At 37.8% G+C, this 10,620-nt stretch overlaps 1 protein-coding gene across 14 annotated transcripts in view; it reads right to left on the bottom strand.

The window, feature by feature from the left end:
- KIAA1217 (KIAA1217 ortholog) overlaps positions 1 to 10,620 on the bottom strand; it is a 564,114-nt gene that overhangs the window by 120,107 nt on the left and 433,387 nt on the right. Inside the window, exon 1 of one of the 14 annotated variants that reach the window (XM_074193007.1) lies at positions 4,157 to 5,434. The exons of the other annotated variants lie outside the window; for them this stretch is intronic. The gene's annotated coding sequence lies outside the window, so the exon portion shown is untranslated. Of the gene's footprint in view, positions 1 to 4,156; positions 5,435 to 10,620 lie in introns of those variants that run through there. 14 annotated transcript variants of the gene reach the window in all.

Raw genomic sequence — 10,620 nt, 5'->3', positions numbered from 1 at the left:
TCTAAAGAAGAATGTAATTGTTTCATAATTGGGAACATCATTGGATGGGATTAAATTTTCTGTAACATGCTTCACAACAATGTTAATTTCCCTGTGTAGCTCAGAAACCAAAGTGTCTGGGATGGGGTTGGGGTCTTTTTTATGCTTCACATTTTTAATTCAATTAAACAACCATTTATCAACCACATATAATAGCATTCTGTGCAAAAAAACTAACATGCTAGTTAGATCTGGGAATGAAAATCAACAGTCTTACTATCAAGGGACTTTCTGCAGACTAAAAAAGGTACATGTCTAAGGGCATCTCAAAAGGGATCTAAGATTCAAGAAACATTTAAAGACCTAGAGGAAGACTAGTGAAGCGATAGGTAGGTCTTCCTTGGAGAACTGATGAGAAGACATATAAAAGAAAAAAATGGAGGGGCTGCTATCTGTATTGTTGGAGGGATAGAAGTTCTTCTGGAATGTACTTTGTCCTCACAACTACTTGAACTTTCTTTGAAGTTCAACACACAATTAATTGATCTTATTCATCTTAAGTTGCTTGGATTCTTCCATGACTTTATCATTTTATTTGCACATATTTATTATTTGTGTCCCCTTGTTTTCTTCTAATAGAAAATAAGCTCCTAAAGGGAAGATTTTTTTTTGGGGGGGGGGGCTTTTTCTTTGGCAAAGAGTTACAGTAGGCCTTCCTTTTTTTTTTTTTTTTTTTTTGGCCAGGGTAAGGGAAGGAGGAGATTGGGTTTACCATTCACCTATAGGCTGGATACTCAGCAATAACTCATGGACCTGATCTCACTACTCATTGGCACAGGTTTTGATCTATTATGTTTCATATCTGAACTGGTACAGCCCTTCTTAGACACCTCAGCCACAGGGGTCTCACCATATTGGTTGCTGGCATCCAAAGGCTTAGCCTCCTATAAAGTTTAATCACTAGCCTTAGTCTTACCTATTAGCAGAGATAAGAGGCTTGTACTACAGAACCCCATGACATTGTAGGTACTTAGTTTAAGAAGGGCAAGGAAAGGAGAGGAGATTAGAGCTTAAAATTCAAAAAGACTTCAAAAATCCTTCGGGAATGTTTTGTCAGTGGGGTAAGTTGCCTAGTTCCTGGAGTCCCTATTTCTGGGTCTGTGATGAGCAGCTGTGTTCCCGGGTGATGTTGCTGGCAGTAATTACCTTCACATCATAAATCACCAGGATATTTATACTGATGAGTTGATGTCTCAATCTGAGGAGGGGGAGGATTGGGCTGGGAAAAGGGGAAGAGAGCAAGCAAGACTTCTAGAAGGAAGAAAGAATCAAAAGGCTAGATTGTCTTCCAAAGTATCATCTTCAGCATCTGAGGATCCCAGTCCAGTCCTCCCCCTCCTCATCTTGTAGCTCAGCCACTTGCTCAATGAGCCCTAATCTCCTCGGAAGGCATGAGACTTGTTCTCCAAGTAGAAAAACAAAGATTTTGCTTTTATTCCCAAGAATACAAATTTTTATGGTGTGGCACCACAAAGAAAGGAAAGAAAACAAAACTGTAGCCATGTCTCTGTAGGAAAGTGGAAAGAAACTCTGAGTTCAGGTGACAAAATACAAGTCTCTCCAATTCCAAAACCACTTGGTTAGACTGATGCTTATTTCCCTTTGGGTCAGTTTGTTTTTTAATTTTTGGCAAGGCAATTGGGGTTAAGTGACTTGCCCAAGGTCACATAGCTAATTAAGTGTCTGGTACTACATTTGAACTTGGGTCCTTCTGACGCCAGGGTTGGTGCTCTATCCACTGCACCATGTAGCTTCCTTTTGGATCAGGTTTGGTTAAGATTTAGAGCAGAGAACAAATCTGATCATGTTACAGTGGGGGGAAAAAACCCACTGGATTTGGAGTCAGATGAAAGGGCTTCTCATTCTAGCTGTACCACATATTCTGTGACCATGGGCTAAGTCACTTTTTAAAAAAAAAATTTATTTAAGGCAATGGGGTTAAATGACTTGCCCAGGATCACACAGCTAAGCAATTATTAAGTATCTGCAGCTGGATTTGAACTCAGGTCCTCCTGACTGCAGGGCCAGTGCTCCATCCACTGTGCCATCTAGCTGTGCCACTAAGTCACTTCTTACTTTTATGGGCCTTAGTTTCCTCATCTGTAAAATGAGAGGGTTGAACTGATTGATTTCCATCAAGCCTTCTGGTTCTAATTCTATGACTATCACATTAGGTTATAAAAACCCGAAATCTCAAAAGAACCATTATGCCAATGGTACAAAAATCATTTGATACTAATGGCTTGTATTTATAAAGAAATGACAAAACTTAAAAGTAGGCAGTACAAGTATCCATATTTTAGAGATTAGGGAACAGACTTTGAGGAGATGTGACTTGTTAAGGGTCACACAGCTGGCCACAGAACCCAGTTCTAGCTTTTAATTTCAATTGCTCTTCTGGTGTCATAGAAGATTCATATAGAAAACAGGGTTGGCAGCTTGAGAATAGAGCAAGTAGAAATGTTTTATTTTCTGTGACATCCCTGACTTATATGATTTTTGGAGAATGGCTGTGTCCTTGTACATAGAGTTTCAGATGCTAGATGAAGATAATGAAACATGCCTTAGGATCTTCCCAGCTAATCATCTGACAAATACAGCTAAGCCCTACTGACAGATTAACCGAAAATGTCTCAAGCATAAAAAAAAAAAAATCAGTTACACACACACACACACACACACACACACACACACACACACACACACACAGAGAGTGGAGGGTGGGGATAAAGAGGGTGCATCAAGACCTAAAATCTCACCATTTTGGTGGGTTCTAATAATGTTGATCAACAACTTTTGTGTTACCTGTTGTCTTAAAAAACCTGCCTATGATAAGTGAACATTAAAGCACCTATTATGTATGAAGGATTGTGCTTAAATACTTGACAGATACTATTTCATTATTACTTTATTATTGTCATATTATTTTTACATATAATGTTATTATTGTGCTATTATGATTGCTATTTTACAGTTGATGAAACTGAGGCAGACAGAAGTTAAGTGACTTGCCCAGGGTTACACAGCTTGTGCATTTAAACTCAGCTCTTTCTAATTCCAGGCTTGGCACTCAATTCTTTGCATTATTTAGTAGCGAGAGAGAATAGGCAGTATGTATCAGAGCAGAAAACAAAGTCCAGAGTTTCTGAGGCTAGGTCTGGATCTACTACTGCCTTTCACCATATATCCACACACCAGTGGAGATGCTTTTTTAAAAAGACAACTCTCTCATTATGGTCCTCTAAAAAGAAATACTTCAATGCTGTAAATGTATACTTGTTTTAGGTCTATTATGTGTACATATTTTCCAAACCAAAAATTGGAGCATGTGGTCTAACAAAAGATATTCCTTTTGCAACGACTTGTTAAAACATATACTTTTCTTTTCTTGAAACTGAGACACACACCCACTGGAACCATGGCAAGAGAGTGTGCTGGGCTGATGATAAGTTATAAAATGCAGTGATTTAACCAGTCCTAGCTTTAACTCTGGAACAGCAATTACTGAAAATGAGCCTGAACCCCACATTTATAAAAAACAACACAATAAGAGGGTAGTTAGAATCATGGAAGCATTAGTTAGTTCATGAGGCTTAAACTGTCAATTTGTTTGGAAAACAAGACAAGATTTAATTTAAAAATTTTGCCATCAAATTAGTTTCTCTGAAAAACTCAACTCGAAGTGAGTTTATTTTCTTGGATTGTGAATGGGGAATCCTGATTTCACACTGAATATGATGCTCCTTCCCTTCCCAACTGCAATATTGATTAGTATCTCATTAAAAAACTAGGAAACTGTCACAAAATGCAGACCAGCAAGGGTCTCTCTACCATCTACCTACCTACCAAATAATACTGGCATCGTCTAAATAATGAGAGTAACAGATCAGGAAACACATTCTACATTTTAGGTAAACGTTTTAAGAAGTTCACAGTCCGTAAAGAAGAAATCTCCTTCTAAGCTGCATTTAAAAGGTTAGAGTCTATTCAATTCTTAATATCTTCTAAAAGGGTTTTTTTGTGCACTTTGCTACAGAACACTTCATAATCAGCTCATTCAAAGTTTCTGATAAACATGGCAAAAGGTTTCAGAAGATTATAAAAATAAAATTCTTACCTTACATCTTCTATGAACCTTTTCTTCTTTGGAAAAAACTTTCTAGGCTCGCAGAGATTTTTGAAAACCTCCCAATGCTTCCAGTTCAGTCTGTCTTTACATAGACTAAATGTACAGCTTGGGCTTTTTGGTTTGGGCTGGGATTTTTGTCCCTCTTACAGAAGGAAACCTTTAGTTAAAATCTGTGGTTTAAAGGCACAGTAGCCTCCCTTGTTAAGACTATTTCACGGACATTCAGGGGTTTTTCTTCTACTCTCTAAAAGCTCAATCTGAGGAGGAAGGCATTTTCCCTGTCCCGGAAACCAGCATAACTAAAACCAATGCTGAGCTAACGAGAAATGTTTCTTCCATGTGTTCAGTCTGGCAGAGCTGGGAGCCACAACGAGGAAGCACGTGATGTTTATAAATACAATATGTCTTGTATTGTCATAACCTCTCAATGACAAAAAAAAAGTGTCAGAAGAAGGGAGCAGCCTTCCAGGCTGGGAAGAGAGATGGAAAGCTATGCATTCCTTGGGCAGAGATGAGCTCTTTCCCTTTAAAAAAAAATCAGGAGGTTTCATAACTTCAGAGGTAGGATGTGTCCTTGCTGAGCTCTGGCCAACCCCAGATTGAACATGTGTTTGAATAACTAATGATCTTGATAAAGACAATCAGTGTGGGAGACACACCTTTTGACTTGCAGGAAAAAGCCCTCAGTCTAAGAGATGGATAATTTTGTACATCATTTTAAAGTGATTTCAACAGTGTTAACTCGAGCATATAATGAAATGCAGGCAGGGCTGTCAAACAGTTGAGAACGTAAATAAGAAAATGTTTCAGACATTCACAAAGATGTTATTGCCTCTACTATTCCAAAGCCTTCAGTCTTCTCTGGCAGGGTGCCAGCTATCCAGGAAGGCACTAATGACTAGTGAAAACTGGCTCTTTAGAGGGATTGGAGGAAACAGAGTGGGATGGAGAGAACTAGCTACAAGGATCTGGGGTGGAATTCGACTTCCATTATTTATTGGCTGTGTGACCCTGAGAAAGTCATTTAACAAACTTGGAGCCTTAGTTTCTCACCAGTAAAATGTAGAAAATAAAGAGTCCTTGGGAGGCTTTCCGGAAAGCACTGGGTCAATGTTTATTTCTGTTCTAGATCTAAGGTAAAAGGTTACCAATTTATGACTCAAGACAGTAAAATGCCTTTTAGACTGAGAAATCAACTTTCATTGTTTGATAGGTGAATTTCCCCTAAAGAAAGTTTCACAGTTTTTTGTTGTTGTTGGGTTTTTTTTGGGTTTTTTTTGTGTGTGTGTGTGTGTGTTGCAAGGCAATGGGGTTAAGCGACTTGCTCAAGGCCACACACAGCTGGGTAATTATTAAGTGTCTGAGGCCGGATTTGAACTCAGATACTCCTGACTCCAGGGCCGGTGCTCTATCCACTGCACCACCTAGCCATCCCCTCACAGTTTTAATAATGAGGCAAAGAAGGTAAGATGGAAACAGGGACTTTCTTAGCTTACATGCCCCTTGCTAGGGATGGAGATGGGGATGGGAGTAGGAAGAAAAACTCAAATGCTATTACATATATGTCAGGCAAATAATAAGTTTCTTACATTGTAGTAGATGGAGCTAGGAAGCTTCTTGATGGTGTCAATGAACCCCTCTTAATTTTGTTAGACCCCCATAATTCCCTTCTACAGACCCTAGGGGTAGGTCTGTTCAATTTCCTTCCAATGTTATTGCTTGATGCTTCTAACCATGTTGGTTTTTCTCCTTCTGTCATCCTCAGTGGAGAGAATTTGCACAGAGATATCTGGAAGTCTCTATTGTAATACTGTTTTTCACTGCTAATGTAATTCATAACCTACAAAGCTATGGGCTGAGTTTTCTTAATCGAGGTCCAAAGGGGCTTCTTGACTCATTTTTTCCCACTCTAGCCTTCTCTGGGAACCTGAGATATAATTCACTTCTAAATTTCTCTCATGTGGGTAGAGTCAAATATATTCTAATATAATAATTAGAATAATTAATTATATATATAGTAATAATAAGTAGAATAATTAATTATACTAATAAGTAATGATGTAATAATTCTTCTGGGTACAGAATGACTTCAGGCTTATTTGATCATCTCTAATAAGTCACTGAGACTTAACCACTCATCTTCAATGAGTTATGAATGGATGGACAAGTCCCCAGGCCCAAGAAATGTCTTCAACCCTCCCAATCAGATGTTCAGTATATTTTTTAAAATTTTATTTATTTAAAGCAATGGGCTTAAGTGACTTGCCCAAGGCCACACAGCTAGGCAATGATAAGTGTCTGAGGCTGTATTTGAACTCAGGTTCTCCTGACTCCAGGGCTGTTGCTCTATCCTCTGCACCACCTAGCTACCCTCAAATCAGATGTTAATGATTATCTGTCTCTCCATATCTTCCATTTCTCAGAGGCTCAGATCCATGAAATTCAAATAAATGGATTAGGTGAGCTCTTTATTCTAGTACAACAAGGGAGAAAACTAAAGAGTATAGTCTTTTCTATGTTCCCAGTCTTCTCTCTCTTTTTTTTATTTAGATCCCTTAGAGCAGGGGTAGGAATATGTAGTTCATGCATCTTATAAGGTCCACGAGATCATTTAGTCTGGCCTTGTAGGTGGGACTCAAAATTCAATAAATCTAGGAGCTTCTTTTAGGGGCGAATTAATTAAATGTTTGACCAAATATAGTAGGTTAATTTTTAAACTGATAATTTTATATGTACTGAGAATGGTGTTATAAATATTCAAATAGTCCTTGGCAGAAAAAAAGTTCCTCCTCTCTGCCTTAGAGGAAGATGAGCTGAGAGCTATGTGGTAAATCATGAACTTTGAAATATAAAGGATTGAAGTTAAGAGTCATCTGCTTGTTTATTTTTTTAAAGAAAAAGCACAATCATGTTATTAAATTGTTGTTCAGTTAGTTTTCAATTCATCATGTCCCAATTGTGGTTTTCTTGACAAAGATACGAGAATGGTAAGGGGGAGGGAAGGGGAAAGAAGAAAGGGAGAGAGAGAGAGAGAATGGAATGGAGAAGAAGGAGAAGGAGAAGGGGAAGGGAAAAGGGAGGGGGAAAAAGAGAAGGACTCAAATAGGAGAAGCAAGGAAGGAGTCCCTATGACTACCAGTCATTTTCACTTGGATGGATGTAAGGGATAGATATAGCTAGCTATGCCTATATCTGTCTATGTTTATATCTCACAACCATATATACACATGTATATAACATGTATGTATTTATTTAAGATTATTTCTTTAAGACTGTATCCAGATGCTAGAGATACCAAGGCAACAATGAAATAGTGTCTGTTCTCAAGAAGTTTACATTTCTTCCAAGTAGACAACATATACAGAGATAAAGAACAAATACATGATGACTATCTATAATAGATGACAGCATATGTAAAGTGAAATTAGTAGAGTATTGGACAAGGAATAAAAAAATCTGGGTTCTAACTCTAGCCTTGCCATTTTCTAGATATGTGACCTTTGATAAGTCCCTTAACTTCTCAGAACCTGCTTTTTCCTCTACAAAAATAAGCTAAACAATGGATTTCCTGCATTGCTTTTATCTTGCTGAGGATAAAAGTGAAATAGCCTCTAAATATTACATGAATATAAAGTTTATATTTATCATCATCAGCATTGTCATAAAACTGGGAAGAGCTCTTCCAACTGTAACAGATTAGGTAATACTTCAAAGAGGAACTAGCATCTGATCTGGCTCTTGAAGGATAGGTAATATGCCATAAGATGTTCCCTCAAGATAGAAGAAAAGGAATGAGAAAAAGGCCTGCAGGTGATAAAGATGGAGAGTATTTAGAGAACATGGAGAAATCCAACTTGGTATTTGAAGGAGAATTGCAGGACACGAGACTACAAACAGTGGTGGAGTCAAATTATGAAGGACTTTGAATGCTAGGCTAATGAGTTTGGACTTCTATTGGTTGGTAAGAGAGAGCCATTAAAAAATTTGGAAGCAGGGAGCTCCATGATTTGAACTATCTTTTATTTGTCAGTAGCATATGCTGTCAGGGAAGAGATTTGGAGGCAAAAGAGTAGTTAAAAAGTTCTGGTGATAGGTACTGAGTGTCTAAAACCAGGCTTATGGCAGTTATTTGAGAAAAGGGGTAGATGTGAGAGACAGGGTCAATGGGACTTGGCAGATGATTAGATTGGGGTTGAAAGTTAAGATAAGTTAAGGGTGATGAGGTGGTTCAGAGGATAAAGCACCAGCCCTGGAGTCAGGAGGACCTGAGTTCAAGTCTGACCTCAGACACTTAAAAATGACCTAGCTGAGTGACCTTGGACAAATCACTTAATCCCATTGCCTTGCAAAAAGCAAAAAACAAACAAACAAAAAGGATGATGAGGAAATTTATAAAGTGCCTCAAATGTATTATCTCACTTGATCTTCACAATAACCCTTTGAGATGGTCTCCAAAATAAATCTCAAGAATTTTAAACTGTTTACCCCAACTGCTAGTGATCTATCCTTCTTTAAACCATCATATATTTGCTCTTATCTCTGTACAGTTGTCTACTTGGAAGAAATGTAAGCTCCTTGAAAACAGATACTATTTCATTGTTGTCTAAGTGTCTCTAGCATCTGGCACAAAAGAAGGTGAATAATTGATCCATAAATCTCCTAAGGGACCATGGATCTAGTCAAGTATCAGATGTGAGATTCAAATCCAGACCTTCTAGGCATTATCTCCATTACAGGGCACTGCCTTCACTATTTGATTATAGTCACATAAGACAGTCAGATCTCAAAAATGCTCAGATTGAGATATTAAATGTACAAAAATACAAGCATTTCCACCACCAAGTATATACTTTGTCTGTACCCCGAGGCCTATAACCTCAAGGCTGATGCATTCATTCTGTGTTTCCCAAGTAATACCAGTATTTTCCAATGATTGCTCCAGGAGATGATACAGTTTGGACATGCATCCTACATTTTTCTTTTAATGACATGAGATTTAATTTGGTGCTTCAGGAATGTCTAAGAGGCCACCTCAAAGACCCCATGTTGATATTGCTCACCCCTAGCCCCCAGCCCATCCCAGACTATCCTTTCCATGGGGTATAAGTTTATTTGTAAGGAGTCTGCAGCTGTGATTTTTTTTTTTGGTCCCAGTCTGCCAAGAGACTGGTGAGTGAAGTTCTAATGACATCAGACTCAGCACTCCAGAAAGTGACTCATAAGCACAGCCACAAGCAAATTCTTTCATTACCGTGCTCTAGCTGAAAACAGGAATAAGGACTCTCCCAATTTCTAATACCCATTAGGCATTTTATTTGAACTCTGTTCTATTGGTCTATTAGTTTTTAAATTCTTTCCTTAGGGAGCTCAATGACAAAAAAAGAAAAGTCCCATATATACCAAAAATATTTACATTTTTTGTACATTTTTCCTGGAAGCAAAAAAATTAGAAATTTCCATTGATTGGTGAATGGCTAAATTAATTGTACCCAAAGGCAATGGAATATTATCATTCTTTAAAAAACCAATGAAAATGATGAATCCAGAAGAACATGGGAAGACATAAATAAAAAGCAATAAAAGTCAAAACTCAGAGTTATGAGATTATGAACAAGTTTGGACCCCAAAAAGAGACATGAAAAGCCATCTTTCAAGAATATATGCAGAGGTGGAGATTCATGAGTGTTGATATTGTTGAATCGTTTCTCAAAAATGTTTAAGAATTAGTGGTGTTTGAATATTAGTGACCCCATTTGGGATACTAGAGTGGTTTGTCATTTCCTTCCTCCAGACCACTTTACAGATAAAGAAATGGAGGCAATAAGGTTAAGTAACTTGCCCAGAGTTACACAATTAGTAAGTGTCTAAGGCCAGATTTGAACTCAAGAAGATGAATCTTCCTGCTTGCAGTCTTGAGACTCTATCCTCTTTGCTTACTAGATGCCAAGGACCAGAGCTCTAGAACAATGACTATAACATCAGATCACTTTAGTACATTGGTTTTTTTTTTCCCACTATAAAAGCATGGGTCTTTGGGAGGGGGGGAAGGGAAGTAGGAAATGTAGATGATATATAAACAAAAACAATCAATAAAAATAACTTAAATTGCTTTTTCAAAAATTGGAATTGTTGGGAAATGTGATGATACTTATTATAAGGAGGGTTCTGTAACAAGGAGATAATTCCAATCAGAAACAGGTCCCTTTGATGAAGGAAGGACATATTGGGATTTCAATTCGAGTAAATAGAGCTTCCATTAGTTTTGAGGTTCAGTAAATGTCATATTCTGAGATGACCTCATAGAACTGTGTTAGGTGAGACAGGAAACAAAAGAGTTCATTTCCTTGTTTTCATTATTACACTTGACTGATTCTGAAACTCTCTAATTCCTTTGCTGAACCAGAATTCTAAACAAAGTCCTGTCTTTTGGTTGTGATGTTGTACAACTGGGG

The sequence above is a fragment of the Macrotis lagotis genome, chromosome 7, assembly GCF_037893015.1.
Source record: "Macrotis lagotis isolate mMagLag1 chromosome 7, bilby.v1.9.chrom.fasta, whole genome shotgun sequence".
In the NCBI taxonomy this organism is placed as follows: Eukaryota; Metazoa; Chordata; class Mammalia; order Peramelemorphia; family Peramelidae; genus Macrotis; species Macrotis lagotis.
The sequence above is the reverse complement of the archived record's forward strand: the minus strand, read 5'-3'. Positions and strand labels throughout refer to the sequence as shown.